The sequence below is a fragment of the Lygodium microphyllum genome, chromosome 12 (assembly GCF_053477565.2).
Source record: "Lygodium microphyllum isolate KBCC chromosome 12, Lygodium_microphyllum_v1.1.10, whole genome shotgun sequence".
NCBI lineage: Eukaryota > Viridiplantae > Streptophyta > Polypodiopsida > Schizaeales > Lygodiaceae > Lygodium > Lygodium microphyllum.
Genome location: NC_141146.1, coordinates 61,946,321 through 61,965,346, shown reverse-complemented (window position 1 = coordinate 61,965,346; position 19,026 = coordinate 61,946,321).

Sequence of the window (19,026 nt, the reverse complement as noted above, 5' to 3'; positions counted from 1 at the left end):
TCCAGGCATAAGCAAACTAAGGATTAGATGTCCTTTCTTGGTAGAAAACTATGGCAGAATGTTGTAGTTAACAAGGAATATTGACCATACACTATAAGAGATTGAGTGCAGTCTGAATGGGTTTATGCCATCCATAGTAAGACCAAACCAAAGGTTCCTTGCCTTTCATGCAAAGCCCAAAAAATTGGAATCAATGTGACTCCATGCTTGTCATTTTGTTGGTATATATGCTAGATACAATCCATGGATTGATTTTGCATATGCTATGTTATCAAGGTTGTTAATCTTAATGTCTAAAACATTTGGAAAATATGTGGTATGAGCAAAAAGTTTATGAGAATCTTTTGGGAGACTATTTGATCATGTAGATCTTGTCGATACCATAAGCACCACACTGTAGACATATAGCCATGGACTCATATTCTCCTTAAAAGAGTATACAACCATTGATATAGGCATATATGCTGTTGTAATCCATACCTAGCTTTTGTGATACTTGTCTTGCATGATCACAAGACTCTAGCATTATATTTTCGAATAGTAATATGTGACATTTGAGGATTATAATTTTTAAAATGTTAAAAATAGAACTTTTTTTACAAATTAAAAAATAATTGCACTATGTATCTGAATAACTTGGTCACACTTGTATCACTCCATCTATACTTTGCTTGTATACTCAAGAGCACAAAAAGCATCTTTAACTTGGTCACACTTGTATCACTCCATCTATACTTTGCTTGTATACTCGAGCACAAAAAGCATCTTTAAGCGAGATACTTGACACCCATCATATAATGGTTTGGATGTTTCCCCTTTTAATGGATCAAGTGACTCAGTATCCATGGGTAGTAATGCCTCTATAGAGTCTATCTACTTGGGTGCTCCTTCTTGTATGGCACAACCATGAAGTCTTCTTATTGGGTGCAAAATATCCATTGATTGCGATGTACTGGTATATCCCTACTATGAAGGCTTTCATAGATGAACAATATTATTGAAGAATATTTTAATTGAATTTTGAATATATAGCATGATTAGTCCACTCTTTATTCACTGCTAACTCGAAAGTCGACGATCGCTTAATCAATGATTTTTGACCGAAATTTCATTGTTCCATCACACATGGTCTATGGGAAAATGATACTTTTGGAGAATTGTGAACTTGTTACTGAGAGCGAGGAGATGGAATACATTGATTGAGATATGCCTCTCGATCTCTAGTATTACAGTCATCTTTGCTATAGTACATACAATACATGATTTAAATGATTAGTTCATCCAACCTAAACCAAGTAGAAATAGAAAAATCCTATATGTTTTCAATTAAAAATATAAAATTTAATGATAGGCAAGTGGGTGTATTCATAGGCAAGGGGGTGTTTCTATTTCTTGTATTTTTTGTTTTTTGGATTGAAAAAAGATCAAAATGTCTAATCTAAGCCAATTTCAACCAAACAAACCTATTCTCAAATATTTTTCCAACCATGCATTGATTATTTTCCAATTTGGTTATTACCTATGCCTTGCAAAGTTTCCACCATGGTATATTCCACTTGTAGATGATAATTGATGCATTGAAATTTCATTTGGAGTCGGCAATGGAACCAAGATGTCATCCTAAGACGACGATATACTAGACTTAATAGAAGCATGAATATTGTCTCATGTACTCCGAACCCTTCAATATCGCATAGCCTCTCACATAGCAAGCATGCATGCCATGTCTATCTCCCTTGCCTAGCCTATCCACAAAGTTACTCTATGGATGCCATGCCCACCTTGCTTGTCTAGCCTCTCATTCAAGTGATTCAAGATAGCTCCTAAGTTTTGTAAATCCTATTGGTTGATAACTCCCTAGCACCAAACTATATATATGTGTGAGTGTTGTGTATTGAAATCTCTATCTTTTTAAATTTCTCTCTCCATATCCATCTCCTTTATCCGTATCTTTCTCTCCCTCTCGCTCTTTCTCTCTCCTGCATCTTTCATTCTCTTCCCCTCTTTTCTTTTTTAATTATCATTCTCTTCTCCTTTTCTCTTTTTTAATCAATAAAATTTTTAACTTTTCTCTCTTTATCTCCATCTCCTTTCCCCTCTCTATTTCTCTTACTCTTACTCTTTCTCTTTCCCTTGCCTTTCACACACACACACACACACACACACACACACACTCTCTCTCTCTCTCTCTCTCAAGCATAACACACAGAAAACAAGGAAAGAAGAAAAGAAATAGTCTATCTCTTTCCCTCTCATTTTCATTACTTTCATAACCCTCATTCCCTCTCTTTCTCTCTCCATCTCCATCATTCCATCTCTCTTTCTTTTCATCTATCCTTGTAGGTGAAATGCACAAAGAAAAATGAAAAAGAATAGAAGAAAAGGATTATCTCAAGAGTTGAAGAAGCACACTTCTTCATAATCCTTCTCTTCTTCTCCTTTGCAGTCTTCCTCCTCCTCTTCATCTCCTTCATGGTCATCTTTTTCTTGTTCATGGATATCTCCCTCTCTTCTTCTTCTTCTTCTTCTTCTTCTTCTTCTCTCTCTCTCTCTCAATCTTTCACTTCTTCACGATCCTCCTCTTCTTCTCCTTTGTAGTCTTCCTCCTCCTCTTCATCTCCTTCATGGTCATATTTTCTTGTTCATGGATATCTCCCTCTCTTTTTCTTCTTCTTCTTCTCTTCTCTCTCTCTCTCTCTCTCTCTCAATATTTCTTTCTTTGTTTCTTTATCTCTTTCACTTTCTCTCAAGATTTTACACAACAAAAATGCCATAGACTTGTTTTGGCACTTTTTTTATCCATAGTAAGCCATCACTATTTGCTCATTAATGGCATCGGTATAGTAACTAAGTTGCTAAAGTCATGGGTATTGTTTTTTCCTTGTGAATATATTTCACTTTTAGTAACGATCATAATGATGCATATAGTAACATCAAAAGAAAAATTGGCAATCATGTCTACATTGACAAGCATATGAGCATGAGAGAGAGAGAGAGAGAGAGAGAGAGAGAGAGAGAGAGAGAGAGAGAGAGAGAGAGAGAGAGAGAGAGAGAGTTGGATGACTATGTGTCTACTCCCTTGAGTTGACTTTTTTGCAAAACCCTATCGTGCAACTAATTGCAATTGCGCATGCAATAGGATATGGATAATAGATATCTTCTCTGGTAGATATCTTATTAGCCTTCTATGATGGGTAGTAGCTGCAATGGACTCCCCCCCCTTATGGTATTATTAGAATTTCCATCACAATTAGTTAGAGAGGTCATTACGAGGAATATTGACTCTAAAATAGCCTCATAAGAAATAGGAATCCTTAATTTTGGATTAGTCCCTCTTCAATGGTCATCATTACATACCTTTTTGTCCCCTGGCCCCCCTACATTCCTAGCCTTAACCCACTTTTTGTGGTGGACTCTACCTAGAAAGGAGAGGGGTCTCCCTTTCTTTTTTCCCTAGTTACTAGCTCTTTTCATCCTCCAAGTTGGGACCACCACTCTTCCAAAAGTTCTACATCAGCAACTCAGATTTATTTTTTTCCCAAAAGTGAAAATTTAAAAGTTTTCACAAAAACTAGATTTTTTTAAAAGGTACATGATCATATTGCAAGTTGAAATACTCATTTTCTATATAATTTTTTGCATTCAAGGCTCTCTAAATTAGTTCATCCTCCAAGAGGGACCATCACTCTTCCAAAAGTGCCACATTAGCAACTTGGATTTATTTTTCTCCCAAAAATTAAATTTTAAACATTTTCACAAAATATAGGTTTTTTTTTTCTCAAAAGACATCCAATCATACTGCAAGTTGAAATACTCATTTTGTATACACTTTTTGCATTGGAGGCCCTCCAAATCAACTTATATTTTTTAACACCCACACATGTGATACTTGGGACTCAACAGAGGTAGTTACATGTTGAATTTATGCTCCACTGCTCCTAATTTCCACATCAGTAGAGCATACTAATTTTGACCCAAAAAAAATGACATTTTTCTCTCTTCTCAAAACATGGTAGTTTTCATCTCTAGTAGTGCCTAATCATATTATATATGCAACTGAGAAATTTTCATGCTCTCATTTGCCTTGTAGCCCTTTCAAATCAATATTATCCCATGAAACTCCATCTACTCAATTTTCTCTCCTGCTCTGATGGAACCACTTAGGAACATAAGCAATTGTAAGAGGAAGGTGGATTTGCATGTTTGTATAGATGAAGAGTATGCTATTGCAAAGTCTCCTCGTTAGCAAGCGTGGGCTAGAATATGCAACAACTGCTTCCCAATATCATTTAGAGGGAAAGAGAAATATTGATCTTTGGGTGTATAGTTCCTTGTATCCTAATTATCCTAGCACTAGGCTAATTCCACCTTTCAATTCCACTTCTCCGTCACTCACTTTTGTCAAGGATGGTGAAAATGGCCTATCAAGTTATTGCAAATGCTTAGATGGAAATATTCATATGCATCAATATTGTCAATCAATATTATATAGTACTCATCAATCTTTGATACGATCTAGGGGTTCTTTGAATGAGTTGCAAAAAGCCCTACAAGATCAACAAATCAAAGTGCAAAAGCTTGAAGAAGAATTGAAGTAGTATAAAGATAAGGGATAAGACATGGCAAAGGAATGCAAATAAGTTCAACCTTGAAGGAGGAGAATGCTTCATTAAAATAGCTTTTAGAGAAAATGGAGAAATATAAGAACATTACAGAAAAAAAGTTGCAAAGGTGCAAGCAAACTCCTATGGGCTATAAGAAAAGAAAACATCGATTACTTCCAATGCTATCACTATCCTTAAATGATGGAGAGAGTGGAAAATATGTGTGCAAGCATTAGGGTGCATTATTTTCTATTGAAAGACAATATAAATCTAGTTTATTCCCTAAAATTTTCTATTTTTTCTCAAGAATTTTTTAAATGATGATAGATACCAATGCGAGGGTCAGCAAATGGAGCTTCTAAAGTCATTCTTAAAATGCAAGCATTTGATTGGAATTTTGAGAGACTCTTAACATTGAGCCCTCCGACTTGCTACTGAGGTTCTTATGCATGTTCTTAATAGTTTATTTGTGAAAGAAGTTCAAATAGCATGTGATACAATTTGGGTTAGTCGACAAGGCTATGAGGCCATATACAGTATGATAGCAACTGTGTTGGCTCGTAGCAAAATAAAGCACATAATTTTGTCTCTTCCATTTCAGTTGAGAGTTGTATGATGAATATGAAATATATCTCTTGTTGTTGATTTAATAAGATAGTATTTTTTTTATCATTGACAAAATGGAAGTGGAGAGAACTAAAGCTAGAAAAACTTCTTATGAGACTATGATAACTTCAACAATATTTTTGTTAACTTGGTTAAGTTGTAATGTGCCATGGCTCAATTCTACAAGGTGCAATGCTCGAAAGTGTTGACTTGTCCTAATCTAACATTATGAATTCAATCTTGTATACTTATTTCTCCTAAGTTTGTACCAACTATGATTGCTAGGTCTTGTTTTAACCTTGGAATTTGTTTTCAAGCTTGATGAATGTCAAATCATAAAGTGATGCAAGTTGGAGAGGGTGGGCCTTAAATTGATGAATTATGCAATGGTCTATGCAAAAAATAGCATATTTATCCAACCATTTAGTGTGCAGCTAGAAAAGAAAATTTGGTGGCAGTACCCAAAGTATCCAAGAAGATCCATAATGTTCTCTTGGATCTTCCAACATACTCATATCTAGATATAATTTCGAATCAAACAAGTGGTGAGAAGCTTTACATGGAAGGAGTCAGAGAATTCAACATTAATTGGCACTTGGACTCTGATCTCAAGACTCTAAAGTGTAAGTTCAATTGTGACACTAAGGCATCATCATCTTTGCCTTTTACATTTTATATGAAAATAAAAAATTCTTATGAGGCCATAGATAATGTTATGTTGAAGGGAGAAGCATTGGTTTGCAATAGAAAAACACCACCAAATAGATTACATCTTGATGAGAATTGAAAATCCAAAATTTTAATTAACATTAAGAATGTCCTTTTTTGCACTTTGCATTGCCTCATATGTATATTTGATAGTTATTGAAGTTGCATGTCAATTATTTATACACAAGGAAGCCTCTCTCTAGGCATGAAGTAGTTATTGAGAAAGTCGAGGAGATATTAAATTCATTAGGTGTACATGGAGGAAAGTTAAAAATTAAAAAGGACTAGAAAACATCATGCCTAACTTATGACATAGCACACAAAATATCAATGAGTCAAATGCAAAGAGATTCCTAAGCAATATGATTGGCAATCTAGAAAAGTTCAAGTGGAGCTGTGGAAAGATTTATGTAAATGTAGTACAAATTTGAAAAAAGACCCTAGTCTTTTTTTTTCCGCATTCTTTTGATAAGATAGTGTGTATAATGCTAAAACCATAAACAAATAATTTCACTCAAGTTGAATTTCATACGATGCTCAATGATTTTACAAAGCTAGTTATCAATGCATGGGGAGAAACCAACATTACCTACTATATGATACACCTTCAACTCTACTACTTACATGTACTTTAATATTTGGATATATTGATGCTTCAAATCTAATGTCAATGCTCCATACATTTGTAACATATATCATATGCTCATGGATCATATTTTTTGGAGAAATATGGATCTTTGGAAATATGTACCCAAGGTATGGAAAAGTCTCATAACTAGACTCTTGGTGCATATTTCAAGTCACATACTCTCTCTCTCTCTCTCTCTCTCTCTCTCTCTCTCTCTCTCTCTCTCTCGTTTGTCTTGCTTTCTCCTCCTCTCTCATTTGTCTCTATCTCTCTCTTTTTCCCCTCTCTTTATATTTCTATTTAGTAATTAACTAAAAATAATTAGTTATTAAATTATTAACAAATCAATAAATTAAGTAATGCAAGTGTGTATACACATGTGTGTGTGTGTGTATTTATGCATGGCCCTTATCTTCATTTCTCATAGTGTGTGTGTGTGTGTGTGTGTGTGTGTATATATATATATATATATATATATATATATCTCTCTCTCTCATCATTAGGACTCAATAGACTCAAGAGATAAATATAAATAAATATATATATATATATAAGTTTTTATGAGAGAGAAAAGGAGAGAGAGAAGAGGAGAGAGGAGAGTTTTAAATTTAATATTTGATGAGAGATAAGATATAAAAAAATAATTACTAGCTAAGAATATCATATTATATGTGTATTTATGATTTGTTTTAATGTGAGACATAGTAGATTGAGACTTTATGAATGAACTATATTCAAATATTTTTACTTTATGAATAATAATAGCCCTCTTTTTTTTTGGAAAAAGAATTTCTCCTAACATAGAAAATTAACAATTAACATAATATATAATAGCTATTGTCTTAGCATTGTGTGTTTGAAAAATAAAGACCTTATTAAATATTTAAAAAAGTTCTCTACTATTGAAATTATAATCAAAATGTGACTTTTTAGTCTAATTGTACTTAGGCTAAAAACTTTTACATAGAGGAATTTGATCACAAGTTAGAGAGAGAGAGAGAGAGAGAGAGAGAGAGAGAGAGAGAGAGAGAGAGAGAGAGAGTTGACAAAGGTCCAAAGCTATTAATATAAGAGAAGCCCAAGGTAGTATTATAGTATTATAGTAGAGAATTGTTAGAATTGTTTTAAGCAATACACACACAGTGAGTGTGTTGATAAAGATCCAAAGCTATTAATGTGTAGAAAAGATCCAAGGGTAGTACTATAAGAGAATGTTGCTAGATTTTTTTAAAAGAAAAGAAAACACATACACACACACACACACACACACGCACACACACACACATGAAGAGAGAGACAGTATGTGTGTATTTTGATAAAGGTCCAAAGCTATTAATATAGGAGAAGCCCAATGGTAGTATTGTGGTATTATAGGAGAGAGTTGCTAGAATTTTTTTAACTTCATAGAGAGATTTTTTCTGTGTATGTTTTGATAAAAATTCAAAGCTATTAATGTATAGGAAAGCCCAAAGATACTATTGTAGTATTGAGAGCAAGTGTGTGTGTGTGTGTGTACATGTGCATGTGTATGTGTGTGTGTGGATAGAGAGAGAGAGAGAGAGAGAGAGAGAGAGAGAGAGAGAGAGAGAGAGAGAGAGAGAGAGAGAGAGAGAGAGAGAGAGAGAGAGAGAGAGAGAGAGAATGCGTATGTTGTGTTGAGAGGAGAGAAAGAGAGAGAGATGGAGACAAAGACCTACTTACATATAAAGCAAGAAAGAGTGTGTATATGTGAGTAAGTGAAGGTGGTAGTAAAGGTATTGATGGTGGTGATGGAGCTAGCAGTTGTAGTAGAAGGGCGGTGCTGGAGCTAGTGGTGGTGATGGTGGAAGTAGAAGTGGAGATGGGTACATTTAAGAGTAGAATAAGTAAACTATGCGGAACAAAAATAGAGGAATTGCCAGAAGAAACTCACTCAAAAACTCCCTCAAAAAACTCATTTATCCCTTTCCCATGCACCAATGATTCCATTGCTGAACTACATATACATAGTCCATCCTTGATTATGGCACATTGATTGTGCCACCTCTTTTTTCCTTAGCAAGCTCACACTTAGTGACCACATATACATACATTATGGTACTCTCATATTAGTATTTTATCATGTTATAGACTTAGTTCTTTTTATGTAGAAGAAGAAAGAGAAACATCAAGAAGAAGATTTTACCCCTATCTCTTTGTGTTCTCAAGTCTCTATTACTTTTGTGTGTGTGTTCTCTTGGATGCTTCATCTCTCTCCCCTCTTGTCTATTTTCATGGTATAAGTGTCATCCATGGCTATGCAAAGCTTGATTGAAGATTGAGATGAAGGTGTTGAAGCATGAAAGCAAACAAGCAAGAAACAGGTAAGAGGCTCTTCCAACTTACTCGATTTGCCTTAGGTTATAGTTGTGGGAGGCTCCTGAGGCTAGCAGGGTTGCAAACTCTAATTGTAGTGAGACTTGGTGAGCATGTGAATCTTGGCATCTGAGGTCATTTTGGCCTCCCTTTTAGATAGGTTACAAATCTCAAATCTATAAGGTTTTAGGTGTTTACCAGGTTGTAGACACAGAAGGCATCTACATATAGATTGCATAAAGTGGTTATCATTATATGCAATCAATGCCAAAGGCTACATGTTCACTTGTGGTACATGTGGTATCAACTTGCTTGTAGATTGTAGTATTTTGCAAGGTTTTCTATTTTGTCAAAATATCTAACAACTTCAACTAGATTGTCAATGACAAGCTTGATAAGAACAATTATCGTGCATGAAAACAAGATGACAAATTTCTTGAAGTGAAAATGTGTTTGGAATTACATTGAAGGAGACATGGAAATAGCACCTAAAGTTTTTGCATAATGGGCTAAGAAATATTGGGAGCAGACATAGAGTAAATTCATGTACTAACTATATGTTCAATGTCACAAATAACATAATGGGCTATTTGTAGAAATATGAAACCCCCGTTATTGCATGTTAAAATTTGGCAAGGTTGTTCAAAGTAACCACAAAGGCTATAAATATGTAGCTTAAGTTAATGTTAAAGAAAGTGAAAAGAGGGAACTTATCCATTAATGATTATGCCTTGAAGATTAAGAGCATCATGGAAGCTCTCTTGGATCTATAGTGTGGTAGTTGATGATGATAATGTTGTGCATGCATGCATACTTAGATGGACTTGGAGATTAATACAAGAGCTTTAAGTCATCTATGAATACAAGGAATGATATCCCTTATTTTGCAAACTTGATTTCTATGATGATACTTGAGAAGAAGAACCTTGGCTTGAAGTGCTTTTCTTCTCAAAGAAAAAACAAGTCTAAACATGTGTTTCACTCTACTAGTAGAGATAGAGATTGTTGTAGAGGCCAAGGTGGTGGTTGTGGTCAAGATTATGCATCTAGTAGTAGAAACAATGATGACAAAAGTGAGCAGTTGTTTGTTATGCAACACTCTATAAATATTATGACTGTTGATGGATTAAAGAATAATGTATAGTATGTAGACTTAGGTGCCTCTAACCAAATGACTTCTGATGGAGAGTGGTTTAGAGAGACACAGTTCAGAGTATCCAAGCTATATGGAGATAGGAGATGATAAACTCGCTCCATTAGTCATGATGAAAATGCTTTTTTGAGTATGTAAGATGGTAAGACCAAGTACTTGTTTGTGTGTTGCATGTACCAAATATTACAAAAAACTTGGTTTTTGTTGGTTAGATAGAACAAGGATTATAGGTTCAGCTCAAATCTAATGGTTATTATATAGAATATCCAAAAATTTATTGCAAGTTTATTGCAAAAGAAAAATGTGTTAGTTGATTTTTTACACTTTATGTAAGTCTTCTTAAAATGTATACTGCCATGTTTGCACATGGTTCAAGTGTTGTGGCTGATATTAAAATTTTCCATAAGAGAAACGGTCATGTGAATGTGCAATGGTTGAAAGATATGTAGGCAAAACAGATTGTGGATGGCTTGCCCAAGTTTAGGGTTGATGGGATACATAAAGTATGTGAAGAATGCCAATTTCAAAAGTAAGAAAGGCATGTGTTTCCACATGAAAAGCATATATGTAGCATGGCATAACATGGAAACAACTATACCACCATGCCTTGACTCCAATAGCATGACAACTTGGGATCGCACCTACAAATCTTGGCATGAAAAATCGTAAGTACCAAGCCACATAAAGTTGGGACTATGAAACCTCCCCTCCTCAAATGTAATTGAGTCAAGGGTGGACTTAAATGCAAAAGAATAAAAAAACTAAATCTAGATGGATAGACCTTGGAAACAACCTTGCCACCATGCCTTGACCCCAATAGCATGATAACTTGGGATCGCACCTACAAAGCTTGGCATGAAAAATCGTAAGTACCAAGCCACATAAAGTTGGGACTATGAAGCCTCCACTCCTCATATGTAATTGAGTCAAGGGTGGACAATGCAAAAGAATAAAAGAATAAAATCTAGATTGGTAGACCCTGGAAACAACCTTGCTACCATGCCTTGAATAGCATGATAACTTGGGATAGCACCTACAAAGTTTGGCATAAAAAGCCATAAGTGCCAAGCCATATAAAGTTAAGATTATAAAGCCTCCACTCCTCGAATGTAATTGAGTCAAGGGTGGACTCAAATGCAAAATAATAAAAGAACAAAGTCTAGATGGGTAGACCCTAGCCAACTTGATAGAAAAATCTATGTTAAGACTCCCAAGTCATAGTACAGTAGACACTGATTAACTTGATAGAAAATATTGTGTTAAGTCTTTGCCATGAGTCACAAGCATACAATGACAAGATTGATAGAATGAGATGTGCTAAGGCCCCATAGAATGAGTAAAAAAAAACCACCCTTATATTACTAGGATAACAATCCATTAAGCAAGGGTGACTGTAAGGGTATGGGCTTTCTAGGTATACCATGGTGTTGGAGCTAGAAAGACATATATAGGGAGTAGTAGTCACTCAAGCCCTACATGGGATGTGGTTCTACATGTGACCCTCTATGCTTAGTGGTGAACCCTCACATGTGTGGCATCATGAGAGTGTAGTTGTGAGATGTGCCTCCATGATGTATATTTCTATATCATGAATACACATGATTTCTTATTGATATATCTTGTGTACCTTTCCCATGTGCCTTTTCTATGTCTCATGATAGATTATGACTTGAAGTCTCGTGAAGGTTTAGTATAGGTAGAGAGGAGCAAGGAGGGAGAGAGGGAGAGAGGGAGGATACCTATTGATATTGAGGGTGTGAAAAACTATCTTTGGGGCTATCGAGTGGACATATGTAGGAGGCCTAAGATTTGTTGAATATCAAGGTCAACAACATCATAGTTATGGTAGGGCAGCTATGTCATGGTTGGCTGAGAACTTTATTATTATGAAGAATGATTCAATGCGAAGAAGGGAACATAGGTGGAGACAAAATAGCTCCCGCTCTAAAGTGGAGCATGCAAACAACGGGACAAAAGAAGAAGGCAAAGGCAAAGAGCAAGAATGTATTTCTTGTTTTTTGATTCTGATGTGTGTGTGTGTGTGTGTGTGTGTGTGTGTGTGTGTGTGTGTGTGTGTGTGTGTGTGTGTGTGTGTGTGTGTGTGTGTGTGTGTGTGTGTGTGTGTGTGTGTGTGTGTGTGTGTGTGTGTGTGTGTGTGTGTGTGTGTGTGTGTGTGTGTGTGTGTGTGTGTGTGTGTGTGTGTGTGTGTGTGTGTGTGTGTGTGTGTGTGTGTGTGTGTGTGTGTGAGAGCTACCTTACCTCAGCAAAGCTAAGTGGATGGCAAAAAGAGCACATTACAAAGAAAAAGCCAAAGGATGAAGATAGACATATATTTGAGAAAGCAAAGAAAAGCCACTAAATAAACTTGATTGAATTGATAGTGAAGCAAGTCCATTTTTTAATACATTTTCAACTATGCTATTCTTTCCTCTCTTTGCTTATGGGATACATCACATGCATTATAGGTAGCCTCTTTTGAGTGCTAGCTTATCCATCCACATATCCATCCATTCTCTTAGGCCTAGTTCCCATACATATGCATCAAATATGCGAACAAACCCCTCTTGATGCATACTTGGTCATTACCAATTTCCATTGTAATCAAGAATGTAATTACAAATTAAGATTAGCTCGGGCAAGTCCCCTATCATACTTATAAGTATGTGATGTGACCAAAACAAGATGTAAGCAAATGACACTGGATTGAATAGGAGATTTGTCCCCTTAACTACATCAGTGATACCAATGATGAACTTTACAACTGTGGGATTAGAATAGGTGTCCACTGGATGAAGATATATCATTAGATTCATTACATATGTCATAAGTGACATTGTCAACACACAAGGTTGTGTTTATAAGTCCAAGCTTCCATCTTGGAACCTAATTCACTTGTGTGACATTTGGTATTGATGTCTGTTACCTCATGAGCTCACTCTTCCTCTTTCAACCTCCACAGCCATGCTCTAGATTCGACATTTTAACATATTATCAGAGCTAGCATCCATCATTGTAGGCACGCTTTTGGCAATTCTCAGTCGTGTGGAGGTTGTGGGGTAGTGCTCGACGAAGGAGGGGTTGTTGGTGCTATAAGTACAATAGCCAATCCACTGCATCAGCCTTCATGGGTCGAAATTGTAGGGCAGTGAGGTCTAGTGGGAGGTAAGGGTCATGTACATAAAGAGCACAAAAAGGGATGATTCTGGTGGAGGCTTGTACAAATGTATTGTAGGCATGGATTGTAGAAGGGAGGACCTGGTCCCAATCTTGATGCAATGGGTCCACAAATGAGGCTATGACCTACTTCAGGGTTCGATTTAGGCACTTTATCAAGCCGTTGATTCGTGGATGATAAGGCGATGTGAAGATTTGCCTAAAATTTGAGCAACTATTTGGAGGACCTCGCTATGGAATTGGGTGCCTTGATCGAAGAGGAGATGTTTGGGATAGCCATGTTGGAAAATCAGGATCTAGATGAGCGGAGCGGCGAGACTGAAGAGGCAGAGGTGTTAGGTAGGTCCACTGCTTCACACTAGTGGGTGAGGTACTCAGTGATGACCAAGACGTAACGGTTTCCCAATAGAGATGTGGGGAATTCAAAATGGTGCACTGACCATAATCGGGGATATTTGCCCAAGATTTTGTGGAGGGGATTTGATACTTTGGCATACTAGGCATTCCTGTAAGTGGGTGGAGAGTGAGTGACATAGCTTGGGCTAGTAGTACTTGAGCCGTAATTTTTCTAGGACCTTGTGGAATCCCAAGTGTCCAAATAGGGGATGTTATGGTAAAATTCAAGATAAGGTCTATGTAGGGCTTGGGGAACATAAATGCAAGGGCCTTGACGAGGGGAGACATAGTAGAGGACATGATTGATGATTGTGAATCGACGTTGCTATTTTGTGGGCTGAGGGGATTGTATTTGCAGTATGCTTTCCTTGATTTTGGGGTCCTTTTGTGGGAAAATAGCCATTTGATTTATCATGATGGGAAGATCATACATGGACAGGGTGAATTGGGCTGCCTGATGTTTGGTCCGTGATAGGCCATCAACTATGAAGTTTGTGAGCCTCGTGCAGTAGGTGATGGTGAACTGGTATGCTTGCAACAATGCATATTGCAAAAGCCGACTAGAAGGATGGTGCTTGTGTAGAAGTGGAATGAGTGGTTGATGGTCAGTTTCAACATGTACCTGTGTGTCATGCAAATATGGGTGAAATTCATGGAATGCCCAGAAAATGGCCAACAACTCCTTCTCGGTGGTAGAGTAATTAGATTTAGACTTTGTGAGAGCTCTGTTGATGAATGAGATAGGTTGCCAACATGATAAATGATCCTACTAGAGCAAGACGGCACCTAGGCCATGGTTAGAGGCGTGTGCAGCTTGAAAGGTTTGCTAAATTCAGGATGTGCTAGCGAAGCAGCCTCTTTGATGACTTTCTTGAGTTTGTTGAGAGTGTGTTGACATTGATCTGACCACTTGTATTGAATTCCCTTTTTGAGGAGTTGTTGAAGGGGATAGGTGATGGCTCCTAGGTTAGGCATGAACCTTTGAGAAAAATTTGCCATCCCAAGGAAGCTCTGCAAGTTTTTTACTGATGTTGGTGGAGGGTATTCTTGGATTGCGACAACCTTGGCGGGATCCATTTGAAGGCCTCTTGTTGAGACTATAAAACCTAAGAATTTGAGCTAAGTACCACCCCACTTACATTTTTTCCATTGCAGCTGTAAGTTGTATGTTTGGACACGCTTGAGAATTGCTTGTAAAACCTACAAGTGTTGTTCCCATGTGGCTATGTGAATTGGGATATCGTCGAGGTAGACCAACATGATTCCTTAGGCTATGAGATCCTAGAAAATATGGTTTGTTGTTCTTTGGAAAGTATTGCCAGCATTGGAGAGGCCGAATGGCATGCGTGTGAATTCAAATAACCCTCTTGCTGTTCGAAAGGCGGTTTTGTGGGCATCTTTGGGATTGAGGGAAATCTACCAATACCCCAAAGTGAGGTCGAGAGATGTGAAGTATTTGGATTTCCGTGGTTGGTTAAGGAGGTCATCAATTCGTGAAAGAGGGTAGAGGTCATGGATCATTATCTTATTGTTGAGAAGTAAAAAATTGATGCAAAACCTATAGTTGCCATCTTCTTTCTTGACCAAATGGGGTACAGAGACCCAATCACTACATGAGGGTTTAATAACGTCTTTTGCTAGCATGTCTTGGATTGCTTGATCTATTCTTTACTGCTCGAGAGGGGACCAGTGGTGAGAGGCCATTCGGACTGGAAGGGCATTGCCGGTGTTAATGGAGTGGGTGATGGGTAGCTTGATTTGGGAAGTGTGTGCTTGCGTGTGGCGGAGTGTTGGAAATTTCTTTAATAGTGTTCGGATGTCGTACAAGCATTTGTTAGAATCTTCAAAAGTACATTGGGCATGAACAAAGATTGGACCTTGTGTAGAGCAGCATAACATAGGGATGGGAATTGAATTGGGTAAAACAAGTTGTAGAGAATCAAAATGAAGGTTGAGCTCTTGTTTTAACAAACCAATCGCATGACCTAATGTCACGGGAAACAATTGTCTTGGCAGTACATAGAAGGAATGGGTGAACTATTTGTGGGCTACAGAGAATGTGCAATGGGCCGGTGAGTGTGAGTGATAGAGCCGGTTATTGTCGCCAAACAAAACCGTGATGGGAGGGGCAGGGGTTGTGGTTAAACCCAGACTACTAACTGAAGAGACGGTGCTTCCTGAATCTAATAATGCTTCATGAGATGTGTTACCAATGTGGGCGATGAGCGAACACACGATATTGCGACTGGAAGATGGAATTGCGGGAGGTGCTCTTCCTGCATCTTCCTGCGTAGAAGGTCTGCCAGGTTCGCAGCATCAGCGATAGCGGCGGATGTGACCATAAGTGGTGCAGTAACAACACTTGGGTTGCCCCTGGGAGTCACAGTTGGGCGTGATTTCATGTGGGCGATTTGCATGGGGGTTGCGAGAGCACTGGGGGAGAATCGCCGGACTGCAAAGTACCCTCGATGCGGTACTGAGCAACTTGAATATCTCGGATGAGTCTTGAGATGTCGTGGTGGCGGAGACGATGCCATAGAAAGAATAGGTCACCAGAGAACATCTTCCATAGGTAAGCAGAGAAAGTTTTGGCATCGGGTTTGGGGTGCAGAGGCGCATCTTCATAGACAGTGGAGGAGGGGATCTGATGAGGAGATGGAGGAGGATCCATGACTGGACAACACAGCTCAGGTGGGGAAGGGAAATAGTTGTTTGGGGGAGGAGAGTCAATGAAAGACGGAGAGGCTTATGTTAAAAGTGAATGAAAAGGAAGGGGAGAAGACTACCCGTCATCTCCACCAATGTGGAATACACACAAATAAACTCCTGGAAAATCCCCTTTGTCTGTCGAACCCCCTTTGCTTATAAGGAAGGGTCTACTTACATCAAGAAGCTGAAAGGTTTGGTTACATCAAGAGGCCTTGGAAGTTACATCAATAAGCCTTGGCGATTGCCCTAGTTACACTTCACAATATTTATTCAAGTGACTTGTGAGATCTTCCTTTGGGTTGAACTTCAAATTACAAAGTAGCATTAGTAGCTTCACCTTAGAATGCTTGGATTTGGTGCTAAAGACTTTGTTGAGCTCCTCCCATGATGTCTTTACACTTAGAATACCATCAATATGGTGTAAGCATTCATCACTTAAGCCTTCTGCTATGTATCCCAATGCTTTCTCGTTGCTTTCTTCATCTTCCTCTCTCGAGCTTATTGTGCCTCTCCCAATGATAATTCCCCATAAGCTCTTCCACATAAGTAGATACATCATCTTGGACTACCATGTGTTGAATGCAAATCTCATGAATTTGTTAATGTCATCTTCAGTTGACATGATACTCAAATAGATGGGTCTAGCTTTACAAAATAAGAGGAGTTACAATTTGGCTTTGAGAAAGAAATAGTGTAAATAGCACTTAGAAAATAATCAATTGTGAATGCAAATTTAAGACTTGCAAAACACAGCAGTGTAAACATGACTCCAATTTAACCAGTTTGGAGGAGAGAACCAAAGTGAATATGCTTTTAATACAAACCAATTTGGAGAGCTTAGTGTGAAGGGGTTAAGAAAGCCACAACCTTAGTATTGCGGTCAAAGGCTTTAAAAACCTTATCCAAAAAAACGAGATGGCTGCCATTTTGCAAGTTGCACAGATTTCAAAGGACCTTTTACATGCTACATTTGGCTTTGATAAGCTTCAACACATCCTTCTACACTTCATCCATTGACTCATAGCTTCTTTCTTCCTCACTTCTTCTAATGGGCTGAATAACATTCAAAATAGGTTTCGCCTTCTCAACTCATCCTACAATATGCCTCACTAATTAGGTGTAATGAATCTTGAAAGATAGTAGCATGATTTTGTTGATTGCCAATTATAGCTAGACAATACAGCAACCACCCTCAAATCTAGAGCTTTATTTGACCAACTAAAAGACCCTTCTTTCCTTTTTTCTATCTTTGTAGTAGGCAACAAAACACTATAGTAATGATGGTATAGGGTTGATCATGAGCTCTGTTGCTCCTTCTTCTCTTCTAATAGTTCATCAACATGGAAGTTAGCAACACCAACTTTTCTAGCAGCATGGTGTTGAAGGAAGAAAGAGGAGGGGATAGAATCAATTTAATATAGTATATGAGATGAGATTAGACCAAATGTGTAGAGGTTATGACTAAGTGCTTAAGAGATGGAAAGGATAAGAGATGATTAGTTATGATACCAAATGATGAAGATAGAGATTCAAGCAGGATCATGGATAAAGATAGCCATATGTTTGAGAAAGCAAAGAAAAGCCACTAAATAGACTTGATTGAATTGATAGTTAAGCAAGTACATTATTTTATAGCTTTTTAGCTATGCCGATCTTCCCTCTCTTGGCTTATAGGATACATTGCATACATTGTAGGTAGCCTCTTTTGAGTGCCAACTCATCCATCCTTATACATCTACATGTCTATCCATTCTCTTAGGTTTAGTTCCCATAGATACACATCAAATATGCTAACATATATGGAGCACATTCAAGGAGTGTGCATCCCTATGCATGAACTACTAAACATAAGAGGGCCATTTCTTGGTGTGGTTGGACACAAGGATAGCATATTTGGTCATTCCAACACCGCATTGCTCAATGAGCTCTACAATCATCACTCCACCTTCTCCTCTTGGACTTCTTGCCTTGCTTAGTATAGAAAAGCACATATTGGATATTGTTGGTGCTTCGTTCACTCATAGTTTTTTTCGTGGAATCGATCTAGGGGTGACTAACCAAACCAAGATAAATTAGGCTGAAAGAAAGGTTTCCATATCAAGAATAATGGCCTTTTTTAAGTTTCCAACATGAGTCACTCCTTATCTTGTGTGGTTCTTTATGGTTGGGTACTTTGGTATAGAAGAAACATGGTGCATCTAGATGGTTGGTACAATGATCATTTGTTACATAGAAAAGCATGAGTAATGAGACTATAATACATTACAAATATAGCTCCTTATTAATCTATACTATTAGAGTATCTAAATAAGCAATAAGATTATATACTTTAAGGAAGAAAATAAAATTGTTGCAAATTGTGCTTCACCTTAAACATGAGAGCATGCTTTCCACCATCTACATATTGACATTTGAAATATATGCCACTAGCATCATAGATATACTTGCTTCTCCCCCTCTACCTCATCTTCTTTATTAACTCACTTACATATGCACATGTGTATGCACATAAACATACACATACACATACACATACACTCTCTCATAGTACAATAGTTGGACTAGATGGTGACCTCTCTATCTCTTTCATTGACCATGCTCTCATTAATTGGCCTACACATACTAGAGGGAATGGAGATATGTGAGCTTGGAGTGCTACACTCTAGCATACTCAACCATGATTTTATGTTGCATCTTTCCAATTTGGTAAAATG